Source organism: Priapulus caudatus, unplaced genomic scaffold (genome assembly GCF_000485595.1).
Source record: "Priapulus caudatus unplaced genomic scaffold, Priapulus_caudatus-5.0.1 Scaffold196, whole genome shotgun sequence".
Classification (NCBI taxonomy): domain Eukaryota; kingdom Metazoa; phylum Priapulida; class Priapulimorpha; order Priapulimorphida; family Priapulidae; genus Priapulus; species Priapulus caudatus.
Genome location: NW_014577257.1, coordinates 276,080 through 297,730, shown reverse-complemented (window position 1 = coordinate 297,730; position 21,651 = coordinate 276,080). Strand labels below are relative to the sequence as shown.

The 21,651-nt window shown below is 46.5% G+C and overlaps 1 protein-coding gene across 2 annotated transcripts in view; it reads left to right on the top strand.

Annotated features, from left to right (window-relative positions):
- Positions 1-21,651, top strand: part of LOC106807104 (U8-agatoxin-Ao1a-like) — a 47,348-nt gene that overhangs the window by 844 nt on the left and 24,853 nt on the right. The window lies entirely within an intron of this gene.

Below are 21,651 nucleotides of genomic sequence, written 5' to 3'. Positions count from 1 at the left end.
TGTGTGTGTGTGTGTGTGTGTGTGTGTGTGTGTGTGTGTGTGTGTGTGTGTGTGTGTGTGTGTGTGTGTGTGTGTGTGTGAGAGAGAGAGAGAGAGAGAGGCAGACAGACAGATAGACAGTCAGACAGACAGACAGACAGGTAGGCAGACAGGCAGACAGGCAAACAGATAGACAGATGCGACAAAACATAAAGATGGGTGGGAGTAAGTATAGTTACTGCGCGCGTGAAATTGTCGTGGATTATACTGGGGGAGAATATAGAAAGTCGGTCTGCGCCTAACAGCAACTCGCCTGGGAACGTTTCAGTTAGACTATGCCGATAGAGACAGAGAGAGAGGGGAAGGATAAAGAGGGTGAAAAAGAGAGACAGAGAGAGAGCGGAGGAAGTAGAAAAAAAGGGAAAGAGTAGAGGGAGGTAGGAAGAGCGAGGAAGACAGGGTGAGAGATGGAGGAAAAGAAAGAAATTGGGAGAAAGGGACAGAGAGAGCGAAATAGAGAGAGAGAGAAAGCGAGAGAGAGCGCTTGATCATGAGAGAGAGAGAGAGAGAGAGAGAGAGAGAGAGAGAGCGAGAGAGAGCAGGTGCGAGCAGGAATATCTTAGCCAGATAAGTTATGACTCTTTTCACATAAATATTCATCACGTCGACGTTAATCTTTGTAATGGCTACCAACAATGCCATGTTTTAACCGAATTACACGTATTCGCTAAACACCTGTTAGCGCGTGTATCCTGTCTTCACAGTTTGATCATGCACTATGCATAACGCGCGGTCCGCTCCACAACCCGGCGAATTCTCCCCCCCCCACCCTCATAATTTCGTGGTAATAAGTTAAACGACAACAAACAACATTTCCCAAATGTTGCTATCGTTACATGCGGCAAATTTAGTTCAAAGGCGTTGGCAGTTTGGCGTATAAACCAGAGAATAATGTACCCATCCTACATCAGGATGTAATTCATAGTTATACCGGATAGGCACGTCTACTAAACATCCGCAGACTGCGATGCGTCCTACCTGGCATATCATATCTACACGCGCAGCTGTTTATATTGATCCTTATCGAATTTAGATTGATTTAAAATGATTAATAGAAAAAATAATCATACGAAATAATTTCGCTTACGTTATATACCTATTTTGCTAATCAATCTATACACTATTAGAAATTAACTTTTTAGACGTTTCTCATGAATAGTTGGTTATTCAGCTGAGCACGTCAATTGATTAGAACCGAAACTAAACTGAGCTTAAAAAAAATATTAAAGGCTCTGCGTCGACTCTCAACCGACAGCAACGTGAATTTCAGTGAAACATGAACAAGACGGTTACAACAAAACGGTCAAAACCTCGTCGTCGCAAGGCGGTTGGTTATCTGTGTAAAGGGGTGGACACACTAGGCGATTTTTTATGCGGTCGAGCCGCCCGGCTGAGCCGGCCGGCTGAAATCGCCTCTAGTGTGTCCAGTGAGTCGCGGTCGATTTTCGAGTCGACCGGCTGAGTCGCCCGAATCAAAAATGTTTTGATAATTATGTGTTGTGTATATCTATGGCGCGCCCGAATGTACAATTTATCAGCCAATCAAACGGTGACATTTTCAATCATGTGACTATCATCATCATTCAGCCGGGTGGCTCAATCGCATGAAAAATCGGCTAGTGTGTCCACAGCTGTAGCGAACAAGCCGCGCGTCGCGTGCGCACGTCGCGAGCCTTTGCTACGCACATGGTTTGCCTGCCGGGGAACTGCGGCGCCACCACCGGCCGATATTTACATTGCGGGCATTGTTTAATGTTGACGCTCGCTCCATGGACTCGGTGACTACGCTGTCGCGTATCCACGAGGTCTGTGTGCGGCCCGAGAGAGACGGTCCATTGATCCGCATCTCGCTAGATTGCGGTGATTTCGGGCCGGAGCTGGCGTTTATTGATTGCCCAGTGACTGATTCCGCTGCATGATGGTGCGGTCCCATCCGGAAACAGGGGTGGACTCCAAAAGCAGATTAGAACGGGAGCTCCCCTCGCGGGCTATTGAATATTCAAGATGACACGGATACGGCGGGATCGATAGGCCAGTGTCTACTATTACTCACACTAATTATTCTAACGTTACACGCGCTGGCCGCACGACCCGACATATATCATAATCGATTAAACAATCTGTCGAATAACAGACAAAATGTGGTCATATATTTATATATATATATATATATAATATATATGATATGATGTATATATATTCTATATGTAGCGATTAGCCCGGACCAGGCTGTGCGACGGATTGTCTATACTTTAGACCTGAAATAGCGCGTTTCTTGAGGGTGCTAATATTACATAAGCGTTACGATCGTCGTGGCCTGGGTGCCGGGTCCCTCCTGAACTAGCTAAGCCTAAAAATACCCGTGTAAGTGGCGATTACTACTGGACGCGCTACCGGCAAATGGGTATAGGGTTTGTTATATTATATTAAAAGATGCACAAAATTTGTAGAAACACGGAAAAGCGGAATGAGCCATGCAGCTAACAGATTTCCGCCAACTGGCTTACGCTGGTTTGTTGCCATAGTGACAACGTGGCTCGGGGCAAGCACTACACAAAGCGAATTAGAATGACAAACTTCGCCCGTCTACTTCGTAAAATGTTTCGCAAAGCTTGCAATATTTTCGTTGTGTCTTTTCTTTGCACTGCCATATAAAGTTGCACTATGATACATTGTCACCGATACCGTAGGCCCTGCTGCAATGTTTACGTTATCCCTTAAGCGTTCCCCCAATACAGTGAGGCTAAGTTACGGTGATTATATATGTTATGTTTACGTTTTTCACGGTCTTCTATACTATTCACTTATTTGAAAATTACTGTCCTTAGTGCATTACTATTTTATGATAATTCATGATATTAATAGGTTATAGTTATGTTACGTTACGTTACCATATGTTGTGTTTCGTTATGTTCACTTTCATTTTTTGACTAAACATTGTATAATTACTGCTCAATTAATTATTTTTATTTTTATTATTATTATTTTCTCAATTAACATTGTTTAAAAAAAACAGCAATGTAAGACAGTTTTCATTGCAGTAGTCGTTTACGTTATTTTAACTGTGTTCTCCTTATGAAACTCATGCTCTACTACAGCATTATTGAATAGCAATTCTTATTCTCTACATTATTCTGAAACATGAATATATCATATTTTGGTCGCGAAAGCAACCCAGGCTATGCTTTGCCTTTCTATATATATATATATATATATATATATTATATATAATATATAATGTGTGTGTGTTGTGTGTGTGTTTGTGTGGTGTGTGTGTGTGTGTGTGTGTTGTGTGTGTGTGGCTCTGTGTGTGTGTTGTGTGTGTGTGTGTGGTGTGTGCGCGCGCGCCGGTGTGTGTGTGTGTTGTGTGTGTGGTGTGGCGCGTCGATTTTGTGTGTGTGTGTGTGTGTGTGGTGTGTTCGCGCGTCAGTGTGTGTGATAGGTATTGATGTGGTTGTGGTGGGTGTCGTTCACGGCGTCGGCAGATGAAACAGACTTTTTACGACGCGACCAAACGAAGAAACCGCTCGTTGAAAGAACGCGACCTTCTCTCTATATTTAGTCTCTGCTCACCACGCGCGTGACATGTGGCGTACGCCGTGCCATGATGTGCCGACTGCGTTGTCATACATGCTTCTACAAGCCGGGCCTTCCGTGCGATCACGCGCTCACGTCATTTCGCTTCTCGCACGTTCGTGGAAAGTAATTGAGGCGAACATCGTTGCGCTGCTCAGCTGAGCTCGGTTTATTCAGTCGCCACTCACGAGTTACACGTAGCATTTGATGTATAGTCATCGTGTAGCGCAGTCATGGTGTATAGTCATCTTGTAGCGCAGTCATGATAAATAGTCATAGCTTAGCGCAGTCATGGTGTATAGTCATCGGGTAGCGCAGTCATGGTGAACAGTCATCGTGTAGTGCAGTCATTATGAACAGTCATAGCATAGCGCAGTCATGATGTATAGTCATCAGGTAGCGTAGTCATGATGTATAGTCATCAGGTAGCGCAGTCATGATGAACAGTCATCGTGTAGCGCAGTCATAATAAACAGTCATCGTGTAGCGCAGTCATGATGAACAGTCATCGTATAGCGCAGTCATAATAAACAGTCATCGTGTAGCGCAGTCATGATGAACAGTCATAGCGTAGTGCAGTCATGATGTATAGTCATCGTGTAGCGCAGTCATGATGAACAGTCATCATGTAGCGCAGTCATGATGAACAGTCATCATATAGCGCAGTCATAATAAACAGTCATCGTTTTAATACCTGCCCGCCTGCCTACCTGCCCGCCTGCCTGCCAGCCTGCCTGCCTGCCTGCCTGCCTGCCTGCCTGCCTGCCTGCCTGCCTGCCTGCCTGCCTGCCTGCCTGCCTGTCTGCCTGCCTGCCACCTATATACATACTTATCTATCTACCTACATACATACCGACCTACCGACCTATCCATCTACCCACCTACCCATCTATCTAAATAAATCATTTACCAATTCATCCTCCCATTCACGCATTCAATCCCACCAACTCACCCGAATTCATCCACCCAGAATCAACCATTAATCCACCCGCGCGCGTAAATCCACTTCCAACTCACGCAATCCCCTTACCAAACCTACGCAGCCATCCATCCACGCACCTACAAACAAACACCCACTCACGCACCACCAACCCATTAACATCTCTACGAGCCGCGGTGATTAGTCGATTACATTACCTTCCCGTATAAGCGGCAAGAGCCATCGTTACTTCTTCGCCGATGCATTTAGGAGCACGCGCCCTGCCCCGTCACGGTGTGGCGTGTGTATGTATACACTTGCTATCGCAGCTAGCAGCATACGCTGTGTACACTCACATCGTTCTTCTCGTGCCATTAGGCAGAGCTCGTCTAGAAGGCAGAGTATTAGCCACGACACGTCACGGCCGGAATAATAGAGCGAGTCGAGTAATTGGCTTCGGCGCGCCCAGCGTGCGTTTTAGATTGGGCTATAGTCGCACAGATAGTGATGTATGAAATTCGCTACTGCCACCAATGAAACGCGTTTGCTTATATTGGCCTATTTGCTCTTCGACCGCCTTCTCTGTCTCTTCTCCTAACTCCGGTTTCTTCCTACCTTTTTTATTATTTTTCACTGTTTTCGCTTCTATATCCTCCCCCGCCAGAAATTCAGTTTCCATGGTGTCACTCCTCAGTCTCTATGGCTTTACCCCTCAGTCTCCATGGCTTCACCCTTCAGTCTCCATGGGTTCACCCCTCAGTCTCCATGGTTTCACCCCTCAGTCTCCATGACTTCATTTATCAGTATCCATGGCTTTGTTCCTTAGTATCCATGGCTTTGTTCCTTAGTCTCCATGGCTTTGTTCCTCAGTCTCCATGGCTTCACCTCTCAGTCTCCATTACATCATCCAACAGTCTCCATGGCTTTGTTCTTCAGTTTCTATGGCGTTGTTCCTCAGTCTCCATGGCTTCACCCCTGAGTCTCCATGGCTTTACCCCTCAGTCTCCATGGCTTTGTTCCTCAGTCTCCATGGCTTTGTTCCTCAGTCTCCATGGCTTTGTTCCTCAGTCTCTATGGCTTTACCCCTCAGTCTCCATGGCTTCATCCCTCAGTCTTTATGGCTTTACCCCTCAGTCTCCATGGCTTCACCCCTCAGTCTCTATGATTTCACCCCGCAGTCTCCATGGCTTCACCCCTCAGTCTCTATGATTTCACCCCGCAGTCTCCATGGCTTCACCCCTCAGTCTCCATGGCTTCACCCCTCAGTCTCTACGGTTTCACCCCTCAGTCTCCATGGCTTCACCCCTCAGTCTTAATGGCATCACCCCTCAGTCTCCATGGCTTCACCCCTCAGTCTTAATGGCATCACCCCTCAGTCTCCATGGCTTTACCCCTCAGTCACCATGGCTTCACCCCTCAGTCTCCACGGTTTCACCCCTCAGTCTCCATGACTTTATCCCCCAGTCTCCATGGCTTTACCTCTCAGTCTCCACGGCTTCACCTCTCAGTCCTTATAGTTTAACCCCTCAGTCGCCATTATTTTATCCCCCAGTCTCCATGGCTTTGTTCCTCAGTCTCCACGGCTTCACCCCTTAGTCTCCATGACTTCACACCTCAGTCTCCATGGCGTCACCTCTCAGTCTGTATGGCTTCACCCCTCAGTTTCCATGGCTTTACCCCTCAGTCTCCATGGCTTTACCCTTCAGTCTCCATGACTTCATCCCTCAGTCTCCATGGCTTTGTTGCTCAGTCTCCATGACTTTGTGTGTTGCTCTGTCTCCATGGCTTTGTTCCTCAGTCTCTATGGCTTCATCCCTCAGTCTCTATGGCTTCATCCCTCAGTCTCTATGGCTTCATCCCTCAGTCTCTATGGCTTCACCCCTCAGTCTCTATGGCTTCACCCCTCAGTCTCTATGGCTTATTCTCTCAGTCTTCATGGCCGGCCTCCACCGACAATCTCCAACGATACCAAGCTTTATTCTTAAACGCAATTCATTAGGCTGGTAAACGCCTTTGGAAATCCATCAATCCATCTCCGTTTAACATCGCATGCCGTAATAAGTAGCAGAATGAGCTAATTACGGTCTTCTGTACTATTGTGAATTGCGTGCGCAGATAATTTCGCGTCCGTATTTGTCGAAGTCCGAACCGAAAATCTTTTCTTCTAGGAAATATTGATTTCATGTGCTGACACAATTGCCGAGCGTATCAAACCGTGCGCGTGCCGTGAGATTTGCACAGTGCGCGCAGCAAACGCACTTGTAAGAGTGTAGATTGTAAACCTATTACGGCAGGTAATAGGGTTATCCTGCGCACTCATCTGAATTGATTACTGGGCGAGTGAATGACATAGGTCTGTACGTAACCCCGTGCGCATTGCTTAGCCTCTATTCTCTACACTAGCAGCATTGCCCACCGTCCATCCTCCAATAAAGTGTATTAAATCTGTCGTTTGTCATCCATACACCATCTATTCATCATCTAAATCCACCATATGTCCATCATCTACATCCACCCTCTAGTCATTTATCGTCAATCTATATATACCGTGTCTGATAATAGCAGCGATAGTGAAACGTTACGCCTCCGCTATTACGCAAAGCAACACCCATGCGTCATTGTTTGTCTCACTGTGTAACAGCCGCGTCGTCAATTCAGCATCTCCGGTAATAAAGCGATATAAGTACATCAACTCCCGAGACTCTCACAGGTATGATAATTGCAATTCGCTACTCTCCGCTATCTTCTAGATATCCGGCCGCTTAATTTGCGTGTCGAGCGATCGATCGCTCCCCCGCGTTTTATTTAGTTAGTTCTCTGTAGTCTCCGTAGTGTCGCGCGTGCTACGTAGTACGGCCGCCGCGCGGGCGGCTATCCCTTGATCGTGACCGCTCGTTGCGCCAGTGCCGTCATTATCCGACTCGGTGAGATTCCTCATTTGAGTGTTACATGTGCCTCTTAGCGTGCGCCGAAAAAGCGCCGCTGCGGCCGATGCCGACAATGCTCGCAATTAGTCGCGGATTTTCGCCGCGGAACGTCGGCCGTCGCTTGCGATGGAACGCCGATCGTGACGGCGACGGTATAGACGGACGCCATGACGGCAACGCCACACCGGCGCCGCCAGACTCACGCGCGAGTCGCCACGATTAGAGCGAATGTCGTCTGTCTATATTCTCTAAGTTGTTGAGAAGAGATGGAGCTCTCTTGAAGAGAGAGAGGCTCGTTGTTTCGTGGCGGGAGTTCCTGGTGGGAAGCAGACGGGAATGATGGGAGTGAGGCGTGGCATGAGGCGGAAGAGAGCTATATAGGTGGCAAAAGGTTTCACGCGCGCAGGGCACCGTCAAGATATACAGAGATATGAGATGCTCGTCCGTCTGTCTGTCCGTCAGTTTATTCGTTTACCTGTCCGTCTGCCCATCCGTCCGTACATCCGTCCGTCAGTTTATTCGTTCACCTGTCCTTCCGTTCGTCCGTGATTTTGTTTAGTCGCATGCATGGTCATGCAGTAATATAGTGCGTAGGTATGTATTTTATTCACGGCAGGCTGAGGCTGCATCGCTCTTTTTCCCCGAGCTCTCCCTCAGTTTGTTGTTATTTGCCACTCGGCCTCGTTTTCCTATAACTTTGTCACCCCTCGCGCTCGGCGCTTTTGCTCTCTCTCTCTCTCTCTCTCTCTCTCTCTCTCTCTCTCTCTCTCTCTCTCTTTGTGTGTGTGTGTGTGTGTGTGTGTGTGTGTGTGTGTGTGTGTGTGTATGTGTGTACTCGCGTGTGCATACGCATGTGTCGTTATAGGATTTGCTTAGGGAACGTACACACGATTGGCGTAATGTACGACTAAGCTAGGTTCGTTCGGGCATGTTATAATCACCGAGCCAGCTACCTCAGAAGAGGCTTTACAAACACACAATTCTCGTGGTCCTATTAGGCAGTCTCGGCATCATCTCGTGAGAGCTTGTTATAAGGAATAGAATCGAGAAGCACTATTTGATCATGATCGCCGTTTCCAAGCTTCTTTCGCTAGCACTCCCGCGCGAGGATTTCTGTTTGACAGCGCGCACACAATCACGTATCCACACACGCACCCACGCACGCACGCACGTACATACATACCCATGCACGCAAACACGCAGCAACGTACACGCCCACGTACGCAAGCACGCACGTACGAACGAACTCACGCACGCACGCACACATGCACACACTCAAGCAGGTGCCTACGCATGCACGGGCGTTGCTTAATGGCGTATGCAAACGCTCGCGCGCTCCTACGCATGCGCCGACGCACACACGCACACACGCGCGTGCGCACGCACCAACGCCAATACTCGCGCCACTCGCTGACGCGCGTTCACAGAGTGTAAACGAAAAAAAAAAGTACCCAATATGTGGCAACTACTGATGAAAGCACGAAATGATGTATGAGCTGTTAAAATAAGAAACGTCTGCGTTTCAATAAACGTAAACTGATCAAGCGTATTCATTCATCCAACATTTCCAACAACATTTGCTGGCAGGCTGAGTCTGAGTTAGTTAGAACGGAATCGTTCCGCTATCGTGCCGAAATGAAGCATAGTTGTATCAATTGACACAGTCAAAAATAAAACATATTTCATTAGGAAATTTCATTAGGAAAGGATATAGCCAGGACAACAGCGACCTTGGCGGATGTCTATCTATCTGCTCGCTTTATCGCTCCCATTCTCTCTCTACCTCTATCTATCTATCTATCTATCTATCTATCTATCTTTATTTTATCATTAATGAATGAATGAATTAATTAATTGAATCCGGATCACCACCAAAATCTCATCAATTCTAAGTTAGCCCATTTCTGACGTATTCTGAAAATTTTTATGACAATCCGTCCATAACTTTTTCAGTTAGGCTTAACCTGTATGATACAGGCGGTTCCGGCGCGGCGGCGGCGGCGGTGGCGGGCCAATCAGCCAATCAGCGAGCGTACACAAACCCACAAACCCACAAACCAACACTCAAACACACGCCGGTGAAAACATAACCTCCGCCAAGCCCCTGGCGGAGGTAATAAGTAGATTTATATTCTGGGGGCCGTTGTCAGAAACATCGTAAAGCTAATGCTAATGTTAATGCTAAGATAACACTTACGACGAATGTTAATGTACGAGAGGAGCGTTGACAGAAACACATCGCAGCTATTAGAAAACTTACGATAACAGGAACTTCATCACAAGGCTGCTGATTGAATGAGAATCGATCACAAAATTCAAATTCATACATATTTATTGTACATCACAGTAATTTATGAATATTATGATGGCTAACCACATGTAAATAATATTTGATGAAAAACGACGCGGTCATGAATTTATTCCGCACAACAAGACAAATTCTCACACTGTAACACGTGACGCGAAAGTTGTGGCAAGCGTGGCGAACATTTAAAACAAGAGAACAAATGCCATACGCCATTTTTAATGTATTGTTTTGTTTTATGATCGATAGATAATTAATGATTTTAACGTGTTTTTCAAGAAAAAACGTTTTTCATAAAATATAATATCACTATAATTGTAATTCGTAGTGTAAATGTGTTATTTTCAACTTAATATTAAAGTTACGAGAGGGTCTGGGCTCTCGTAATGTTAAGAGGATATCTTCGAGGATTTTTTATTCTCGTAACGTTGCGATGTTTCTGTCAACGGTTACAAGTAGAAGTTAATGTTAAGACTAATGTTAAGACTAATTTTGTTTCTGACAACGGGCCCCTGGTATATAGACCCCTGCACGATATCCTCGGGGTTGTTGTGTATGCCGCATGCACTTATAAATCTTACATATATACAATGTACTTGCGTTATGCATCTTATAAACATAGATTTGTTTCTTCTTCTTCGTCTTCTTCCTTTGCATCCAACTGGCCCTTGATGTATAATCATGGAAATAATATATATACTAGTTTGGCTATTCTATTAATAGATTGTTATGGTGATAATCAAGCGCGCGCGGTAAAGAAAATCAACCTTTTGGTTCGTTCTTAAATTGTCTACGTAGCTCCACGTGAACTTCATGTGTTTATTCGCAGCGCCATTGACTTCAGCATATTTGTGTCTATTATGCACATAATATATATATATATATATATATGATATAGGTATATAGATATATAATATTATGTATATTACTTTCGCCATTGGAGGAGAGGGCACTTCAATGTCGATTAGTGAACTACTCCTAGATCTAAACTCAAGAAACGCCAAGTAGCGAGGTAGGCCTCCTATACAGCGTTCGTTGGATGCATAGCTTGACGTGAGTTAAGGGCTGGTTGCAATCTTTAAATAACTTACTTACCAAATTTGCTACGAGCAATTGAGGCAATCGGAAACGCAATTTATTTCGTAAAGTTGAAAAACAAACTAGCTATAGTTGATAGCGTCGTTTCAGTTCTCTTAATAACTCTCATCGTTAGCCAGCCACGTACACGCACACGCCCACCCACACGCGCATACACACTCGCGCGCGCGCACACACAAACACACACACACACACACACACACACACACACACACACACAACACACACACACAACACACCACACACACAGCTAGAGTAGTTTTCCCTGTAGACTCGGCTTCTAGATTCGCGCGCGCGCGCGCACGCACCCACTACGCATTAGAAAGCGTGGACGCAGCGAGCTCCGAAATCCCAGCAATTAGTCGAAATAAATAAGGTTCTGCGCAGTGCAGACACACCATGTATACGCGCACACACGCACAAGCATGCGCGCACACACAAATATATATGTGTGTAATCAACGTGGGAGAATAGCAGCTAGCTCGTAATAATTATTAGAGTTAGTTCCGAGCGACGACAAATTGAGACGAGCCTGCTGAGTCTGATTACTGCTCGCGTCGCTATCCCCCGAGCAGTGACCGTCTACAGAGCTATTGCATCAGCGTCGACCTAACCCGTCGCGATAACGGTCCGGGAGTGTCGGAGGTGCTGCCGTCACGCTGCGACACGTCTGTCGCAGACGGGCGCGTCAGACACGTCGGCAATATTACGTCGCGCTGACGAGCATTGCCGTATTGTTTGCTAGCGATATGACAATTAATTCGACGTTAGGGTGATACAATATAGTGTGGTACGCGAGCGCGTCCGATTTAGTGATACTGATTGTCATGATGCTGATATTCATTATTGCATAGACACGCATATGTCCTATCGCCTGACCTCATAAATACACGCACACAGCGTTTTGGATCGGTGTAGCATAGTCTACCTCGCATGGCAAACGTCCCCCATCTGAGTTGCGCGTGGGGCAATTAGGGTAAAATTTGAATGACAGATGACGCACCTTGCTTGATATGCCCATGGCCTTTCGGAATGTCGACGAATGACATTTGCCATGTGGAGGTGTATACTGTGCTACACCGACTGCACCTGTAACTAGACTTGAGCTCCTATTATAGGCATTGATGCTCTATTTGAAGGTTAAATAGAAGCTATCTTTTAGCTGCCATCTGCTACCGTAGCATTAGAAAAAAAATTTGTTTTGAAGCGATACTGCTATGATTCGATGGAGACGTTTCCCAAAAGTGATAAAAAAGTCATAAAAATAATTATATTTCGAATGTTATAAGTTAGTAATTATCGTAAACGTCATGACGCTGCCAACGATGTCTTGTCACATCATGAGCATTACCTCTAGTTTTTGTCGTAGTTATGATGTTTGTCGTAGACTGACAAAGACATCCCGGGTTTCTCTTATTATACGGGATCAGTGGTCGCGTCTGCTGGTAGGCCTTACGGTTGCGGATTCAATCGTTGATAGAATTTTGCCGGATGCCTTCGTGCGAATAAGCAGCAACCAGTTAGAATCATCACTGGCAGATACTGGAATCGAACAACGGTGTGTGTGTGTATGCGTTGGGGGAGGAGGCGGTCAAATACAACCTGTGAGGGGAATAAGCTTGCCTTCCAGCGGAGTCTAGCCCCGGCTTTAAATGTGTCAGACGTCGATTTCTGGCTTCTAGTGAGCATTTCATAAATTTGGGTAACAATGAGTAAACTATAGCTAGTATGAGTAAAGAGTTTGAAATGCTTAAGATTGACTGTCTTAGATGTTCCACTCTTGTTTTCTGGTATTGATTTTTGAACGCGAGTGCCATGGCACTGAATGCTCCTGAATCCGCAACTAAGCGGCGCCTGTCTAGTTCACGTTAACGTCATGTCCCTTACTGTTCTTTAATCCGCATGCCCGTAGCCAAGGGAGTGGGTAGGAGGGGTCGGACGACCTCATTTCACAGCCGTTGGTCAGATTATCCATGCCAGTTATTTGCCCAATCCGAAATCTATACATGGCTTTCCGTCTTACCATTTTCTCGGTGATCTGAAGTAAAAATACAGAGTTGTGCTGAAGAAATCTACACATAAATGGAGCGAGAGAGGGCGTGCTAGTTAGAATATCGTTTTTATATACTGTAAAGTCACTTATTTTCGTGGGTTCCAATTTTCGTGATTTCAATAAAAAATACATGTTCGTGGGTTCTTAAATTCGTGGCCTCCACTCGCCGGGAACCGGCAATAGACATATGTACATAGTATTTTGTTGGGTATATAAATTCGTGGATTGATGGACCCACGAAATCCACGAAAATTAGAACCCCACGATAAAAAAAGGATTTTACAGTAGTAGTATTAAGTTTGGAGCACGTTTCCAGGAACGACCCGTGTGACGGAACTCTTTTTGTCTTTCGTCAAACGGCCGCGTGATTTCTAGGAATCGGAAAGATTTAGGATTTTATCAGTATGCAGTCAGTCTGATGATCTGGGATATTGAAAGCGCACATGTACGCAGTACTATTACGGGGGTTTCCACACAAATTCGAAGGGGGTCAGACAGAATAAAAGCACCGCATACCATATCTCATAGAGCACATGTTCAAAAAATAACAAGATATAAAAGCAGCCCTAAGTACGAGTGAGAGATGGAAATTCACTAATATATCATTATGTATTACGTTATCGCATGGCAACATACCAGGTCGCACTGTGCGTGACTGTTGAATACACAATGTCAGCATGACATATATATATATATATATATCATTATGGCCCATTTCACGTGAACATGTTCTACATGCAATGCAGAAGCATCGAAAAAACATAGCCATAAGCACATCAATAATTCGTGTGGTATGGAGAGTCTCTTTGCTCTCGGCATGATCAACACGCCCCATGACACCTATCGTGTAGATCTATAAGATGCTTGCTGTCGACATTTCCGTCACACTGCATTCAAGGAAACTGGAACTACATACAATATTGTGACATACCGTAAAAGCTATTGTCAGTTCCAGTGAGTTTTTTGTGTGCTTGGCATTACGTGTATTTCATATGAGCGTGACATAGACTTCTAAATATTTTTATGCGCTCATCAATGCACTTATTTATAGATGTGCATTACTCATTCAATTTTTACAATCGTTTGTACATTGTTGAACACAGTTCACCCAAAAGTAAAATGTTCTGTATGAGCTTCAGGTGCTTATGTAATATGATTAAGTTCATGTAGTAGAGAAACTAAGTTGGCTGACTCCAAAGTCCGCCCTCTCATAAAAAAGACCCACCCCTGATGGATTATGGGCTGCTACGGGCCTGATACGCCAGTAACATTCGATACACTGATGATGTTTTGACGTTCTAGCATCATCATTATATATTTTAGAGTTATCATAATTTGTTCATCCTGTATTTTACAGAGATCTTTCGCTTAATTTACATGTTTATTATAGAACAAACACATATTTAGAGCACAGAAGCCTAGTAGCTATATGCCATCAGACGCCGAATCGTTGTTTGTGCGTAACAATGATTCTCCGTGTTTAATCACAGTTATCATATATCTGCTATTCAGACTACCACATGTGTTACGTGTTGCCTGCACAGTTATTCATACGTGTTAGATATTGCCTCCACAGTCATTCACAAGTATCACATGTTGGGTCTACGGTCATTCATAGATATAATTTGTGTACTCCTTATGAATTCATACGTACGACGTGAATCCCGCTCATTCATTCTTACGTATCACATGCTTACTTCTTTGTATGCTTCACATGCACCTAAACATACTTATTCATAACCATGATGTGTAACTCGCTTAGTTATTCGTACTTATCATATACACCTAAACTTACTCATTCATGCTTATTACATGAACCCGCTTACTCATTCATACGTATATCAAATGTGCGCCTCTACCACATTCATACGTATATCAAATGTACGCCTCTACCACATTCATACGTTTCGCGCGCACTCCTGCACCTCATTAACACATCTTGCACGTGTTAGCATGGTTTCCGCGCGTGTAGCCGATGTCTCATCAAAAGCGGGGGTTTCCTCACTTTGCCATTAGTGAAAATCCGAGACCGGCTTCTTTCAAAAGATCTTGCAATATAATCTGCTGATGGCAACACAATGGCGGCGATGTCAAGTGAGAAGCTCAACCCACGTGATTGCGTGGCGCACGGGGAGATCGCGAGTAACGGCTATCTGTTATGTCGGTAAACCATGAACTGCTCTATTTCTCTCTCTCACACACCCACACCCTACACACCCACGCCCTACACACCCACGCTCTACACACCCACACCCTACACACCCACGCCATACACACCCACGCCCTACACACCCACGCCCTACACACCCACGCCCTACACACCCACGCCCTACACACCCACGCCCGATATACACACGCCCTATACGCGCACCCTCAATACACCCACAGCCTATTTCCCCACATTTATACACTCGCGCCCTGTACACCCACGCCCCATACACCCACCCTTACAAACCCGCCCCACACATCCACTCCGTACACACCAATCCCTATGCACCCACGCCCTATGCACCCAACCCCTATGCACCCACGCCCTATACACCCACTCACTACACACACACCCACGCACGCACCCCATTATCTCTCGTTTTCCCCTTCTCTCTCTTCGTCTTTTCCTCTCCCTCTCGCGGGCTCTCTCTCTTTCCCGCTTTCTCACCCCTCTATCGTTCTCTTTCTCGCACGCTCTCTCTCTCTCACTCTATCCCTTTCTCACGTTCACGCACACTCTTTCTCTGCCCCACTCGCTCTCTATCCCTTTCTTAGTTTCGCGCGCACTCTTTCTCTACCCCTCTCTCTCTCTCTCTCGCTCTCTCTCTCTCTCTCGCGCGCAAGCGCGCACCTGTGTGCGTCATAAAAGCAGGTGTGTCGGCGAGTCAGCATCGACGCACACGCTGTAACGTCGCAACATCGCGTTGATCACATCGCGCCGTGTATCTTACGAAGACTAAAGAGGCATGCACACACACGCGCGCGCACACACACAGCAAGCAATCACAAGCAAAAATTAATGTAATTTAATTTCTAACTGGCTACAGCCTAACGAAAATTAGAGCGAAACTGCTGCCTATTCCGTTTTGAATTACAGATGTATTTTTTAATATAATCATATGCATCACGTATTCATATGTGATATAATATCATGCAGTAATGTGTTTCTTTCCTGCCTAATATCACCCACTCTCGAGACCACGCACGTAAGGAGCATGCGTTTTAGTTATCAACCGACACAGTTCCCAGCAAGCATTACCTGCCCTAATAGCATGATGCTGCGCTGTGCAAACCACCAACTGTTTTCAATGTCCGATCTACGGGAGATCGGTTGTTTTTTCCTGGCCAAATCTTATTAGTAACCGATATTGCTACTCTAACGACGTAATTGCAGGAATAACCTGAAAGCATATGTGACGACAACGAGAAGTAATGACGCTCGCTCGCCTTTTCCGCCGCTGCCATCACGTTTGGGTTCACGGCTTCGCTCAAATAATTCAGCGATGACGCAATCGTCTCCGGATGGCTCAATTAGTAATTTACCTATACAGGCGTACGACTGCCGACATACTCTTGGGTACACGCCCACACCCCGATAGACACATAAACCTGCACGCCCACATCCCGGCAGACACATACGCCTGCACGCACACACCACAACAGAGACATACGCCTGCACGTCCACACGCCGACAGACACATACGCCTGCACGCCCATATCCTCGACAGACACATAAGCCTGTACACCCACATCTCGGCAGACACATATACCTACCCGCCCACACCCCGACATTATGTGCATGCATATTATACAACCTCGTGCTAAGCCGCGCGCGTTATAGTAGAGCAGCAGTAGCAGCAACAGCAGCAGCAGCAGTAGTAGTAGTAGTAGTAGTAGTAGTAGTGGTGGTGGTGGTAGTAGTGGTAGTAGTAGTGGTAGTAGTAGTAGTAGTAGTAGTAGTAGTAGTAGTAGTGGCAGTAGTAGTAGTAGTAGTAGTGGCAGTAGTAGTAGTAGTAGTAGTAGTAGTAGTAGTAGTAGTAGTAGTAGTAGTAGTAGTAATAGTAGTAGTAGTGGTAGTAGTAGTAGTAGTAGTGATATTAGTAGTAGTAGTAGTAGTAGTAGTAGTAGTACTCTGCTCTCGTCTCTCTCTCTTTCTCGTCTCTCTCTCTCTCTCTCTCTCTCTCTTCTCTCGCATCTCTCTTCTCAATCTCTCACACAATTACACACATTCTCTCCAATTTCCTCTCTCCGATTTCAGACAAATATACACACACTCTCACACCATCGATTTTGCTCCTCCTCTTCTTCCTCTCCCAAATCCTCCTCACACACAATTCCTCTTCCTTATATCTCTCTCTATCGGTGTCTTCGCTCTCTGTGTTTCGCCCTTCCACTCTCTCTCTTCCTCCTCCTCTCGCTTATTCTCTCTTTCATCTTTTACTTTCCTCCTTCTCTTTCTATCTCTTTCGCTCTCTCTCTCTCTCTTCTTTTCATTGTGCATTTTTTCTCTCCCTGTCACTCTCTCGCGCGCTCTCTCTTTCTCGCGTTCTCTCGTTCTCTCCTCCACTGGCTATCGCCACTTTTGTCGAGGCGCGCTCACTCTCTCCAGCTCTCTATCGCACTTTGCACTTTAGCACGATCTCTCTATCCCTCTCTCTTATCTGTTTAGCTTTCTCGCGTCTCTGCGTTTCTTTCTTTCTCTCTCTCTCTCTCTCTCTCTCTCTCTTTCTATCTCCTCCCTTCTTACTTAATATGTCCTACCTCTCTCCCAACCCGCCCCCTCTTTCTCTACCTAACTGTTATGCCCGCGGACAGAAGAGATTTAGTGGCTTCAATATAGGATTTCAGGATGCTCTTTCTCTCCCCCTTCTATGTTTGTGTCTCTTTCTCTCTTTATTCTCTATTACTAACCTTCGCTTTCTCTCTCTCTCTCTCTCTCTCTCTCTCTCGCTCTCGGTCTCTCTCCTCTCTCTCTCTTTCTCTCTGTCTTTCTTTCTTCCTTTCGCTCTCTCTCTTTCACTTTTCATCTCTCATTCTCTCTCTTCTCTCTCATTCTTTTCTCTCCCTTTATTCACTTTCTTCCTTCTCTCGTTCGCTCCCACTCACGAGAACGAAACATCATCATACAGGCGTGCGGCGTAATGACGAAGCTAGTATTCGAAAACATTCATCGCGCGAATCAAGCTGCTAACGGCCGCAGCGCGTGTACGTACTACGCCGCCGTGGCGGAGCCTGCAGTCGACAGTCGCGCGCTCTATTGTGCTCGTCGGCCATTCTCGCGCTGTCGGGCGCGGTGTGGCGTTTGCAAGCACGCACACACGCCGTCGCGTTATGAGAGCGTGGCGTTAACACGGGTGTTGACGGGTGTTCGCATTGCGCCATCACGGCGTCGTCTGAATACGCATCATTATACCCTATGCGCGGCTTGTTACCGCGCTGAAAGGATGTCTTCCCCCTCTCTCTCTCTCTCTCTCTCTCTCTCTTTCTTTCTCTCTCTCTCTCCTCTTTCCTTCTCTCTCTCTCTCTTTCTTTCATTCACTCTCTCTCTCTCTCTTTCGCTCTAATCCTCTCCCCCCCTTCTCTTTCTTTTCATATTGTCTTTCTCTCTCAGCCTTCTCTTTCATTCTCTCTCTCACTCACGCACTCACTCTCAATTACTCTTTGATTGCTCGTCTATTTCGATTGCTCTCGTCCCTTCTCTCTCTGCTCTCTCTCTCATTGCGCGCGCGCTCTCTCTCTCTCTCTCTCTCTCTCTCTCTCTCTCTCTCTCTCACTCTCTCTCTCTCTCTTCCCCCCCTCTCTCTCTCTCTCTCACTCTCTCTCTCTCTCTCTCTCTCTTCCCCCTCTCTCTCTCTCTCTCTCTTTCTCCACCCATCGCTCTTATCCGCCGGGATATCAAGCTGCGTGGCAGACGCGTCGTGCTTGGCTGAGAGAGAAAAAGTGAGAGAGAACGCGCGGACGAGAGAAAAAGAAAGAGAGTGTGAGAGAGAGAGGAGAGAGAAGGGAAAGGGAGAAATAGAGAGAGAGAGATGGTGTGCGTGAGAGAGAGAGAGAAGAGAGCAAGACGGAGAGAGAGAGAGAGAGAGAGAGCAAGAGAGAGCAACCTAAGAAATGCTCGCGCATGTAAAAGGTTAAGGCTGTGTTAAAACTTGAGGCTTGAATATCTTTGTGGTATCGTTTTCTTGACATTTATGGTCGCGCACGCGGTCATAACGATATCCGCGTAGCAAAATGTCTGCATACTTACTGGTCGTCGTGGAAACACATACCGAAAGCAGAAGGATGCAAGCATGCACCTGCAAACAAGCTGCTGGCTTTGTACTACAGACTGCCCCCGTCTGTACTACAGACTGCCCCCGTCTGTACTACAGGCTGCCCCCGTCTGTACTGCAGGCTGCCTCCGTCTGTACTACAGGCTGCCCCTGTCTGTACTACAGGCTGCCCCCGCCTGTACTACAGGCTGCCCACGTCTGTACTACAGGCTGCCCCTGTCTGTACTACTGGCTGCCCCCGTCTGTACTACAGGGCCCCGTCTGTACTGCAGCTGCCCGTCTGTACTACAGGCTGCCCCCGTCTGTACTGACAGGCTGCTTCCGTCTGTACTACAGGCTGCCCCGTCTGTACTACAGGCTGCCCCGTTCTGCTACTACAGACTGCCCCGTCTGTACTACAGGCTGCCCCCGTCTGTACTAGCAGGCTGCCCGCGTCTGTACTACAGGTGGCCCCGTTTGTAGCTACAGCTGCCCCGTCTGTACTACAGGCTGCCGCCGTGCTGCTACTACAGGCCTGTCCGCCGTCGTGTACTACAGGCTGCCCCGTTGTACTAGCAGGCCTGCCCTCGTCTGTATTACAGGTGCCGCCCGTCTGTTACTACACGGCTGCCCCGTCTGTAACTACAGGCTGCCTCGTCTGTATTGCAGGCTGCCGTATGTTTGGTAGTAGGCTAGAGTCGTCGACTATCACTATATACTAATCCTAGAGGCATAATCTCGTAATGTACGTAATCAAGTAATCTGTTTCTTGTTCAGTTCGACACAGTTCATTCCTTATCAACGCTCTTTCGAGGACGATGTTATCCTAACCACGCAATAAAGCAACAACGATTTACTTGGTCGACAGAATTCCCCTACTCCAAATTCTACCTCTGCGATACTCAACATTAGCTAAATGTCAACGAACCAAAATTGCTCTCATGACGTGATAATTGAACCGCACGTGAGCGAAGACGGTAAATGTCCCTAAACCAGACAACGAGAATTCCCGCTCAGTTTTACAGTGTCACGGTACAGTACCCTGTGTATCCAACACAAGCATTGCACTCAACTCTCGCTTCGGTCGCGACAGCAAGTCAACTCTGCGGGGCTATATATTCGCAGCTTGGCGCGCGCTTGCTCGCGCTCACGTCCACCAGTCCTAATCTACAGCCGTACTCCGCGCCGGCATCACCCGCGGCTGAATGCAAGCCGCGTACGAACGCCAGTAGAAAAACACACAACACTTAGAAGCTAAAGAGGATCGCGATCGCTCGCGGCCTAACATTTTTCATTTAAACATGCGCGGATTTACCAGCGTCGAAATAGTAAACGGCGGAGCCTGTCAGAAATCCTACTCACACATCGTGTGATTGGCATCAGCAACGTAGGCCCTATTATAATTGCCATCGGTGCAGTTTTACATCAAAGTTCAACGATTTGTAGACAGGTGACGTGGGTGGAATGACTGTATTGGTCGCGGATTAACATATTACAGTAGTTGAATTCCTAAGTTATTAATTAAAACTTGAGTTTGGCTAACACGTGTGTCCTCGGCATTAAGGCGGCTAACTAAAATTGCATGTTGTTACTGTCGTCATTTGGGAAAACGAGCGACGTATCCTAATGATGCAGAGAGCATCAGTGGTTAAAGATGACCCGTCTTCAAGCAGGGCATACATGAATCTCCGTTCGCAGTCGCTGTTCTTCCGATGTTTACTTTTTGTTCACCGCTCGCTGGAACTGGGTAAACGTCATTTTGAGCTTTTAACAATCACAAGTAGCCCAGAGGTGACACTGACCATATAGGGAGAAGTTTTTCTATCTATTGAGGATTGAGCTGCAGCCATAGTGACGCTCGTTATAGCGTATCTCAGCTGTGTAGTAAACCGATCTGCCTATCGTTTCTGGTTGAGACTGGCTAACCTATACATGGGTTCGTTGCAAAGTTGTTTGGTTAGAAATTAAAATCTCGGTGGGCAGTATTTATTTTCGCCGTCAATAAGCCGCCATTCGTGAATCTGGTTAACCTAATATAGCAAGATGGCCTCGAGGCGAAATGAATGCATGCGCTTTAAGCAATGTAAACACGCTTATGACTTTTATTGCCGGCCCCCCCCATTGGTAATCGTTGCTTGTCAATGATGCTTAGTTGAACGATTTTCGCTTGCATTAGCTGCTGTACACACCGGCCGCTAAAGGCTGCCGCACCGGCGCCTCCCTGCGCAAATGAGAAGTTCGGCCGAAACGATGGAATGTGAGCCTCGTCAAAGCAATATGGTCGCACAGGGACGGGAGTGGCGCTCCCGGTCCGCGCGTGGCGACAGAAAGTTAAGGGCCGTTGCGCCGCGCTACACTTATGTGGCAGTTGGCCACTATGACAGCGCATAAAGATAGACGCATATACTTACCCGAGGCGCTAGCGTCATGTTACACACACAATCGAGCTTTTAGAAATTCGAAACGCAATATGGATGCACCAGTATCATCTAATA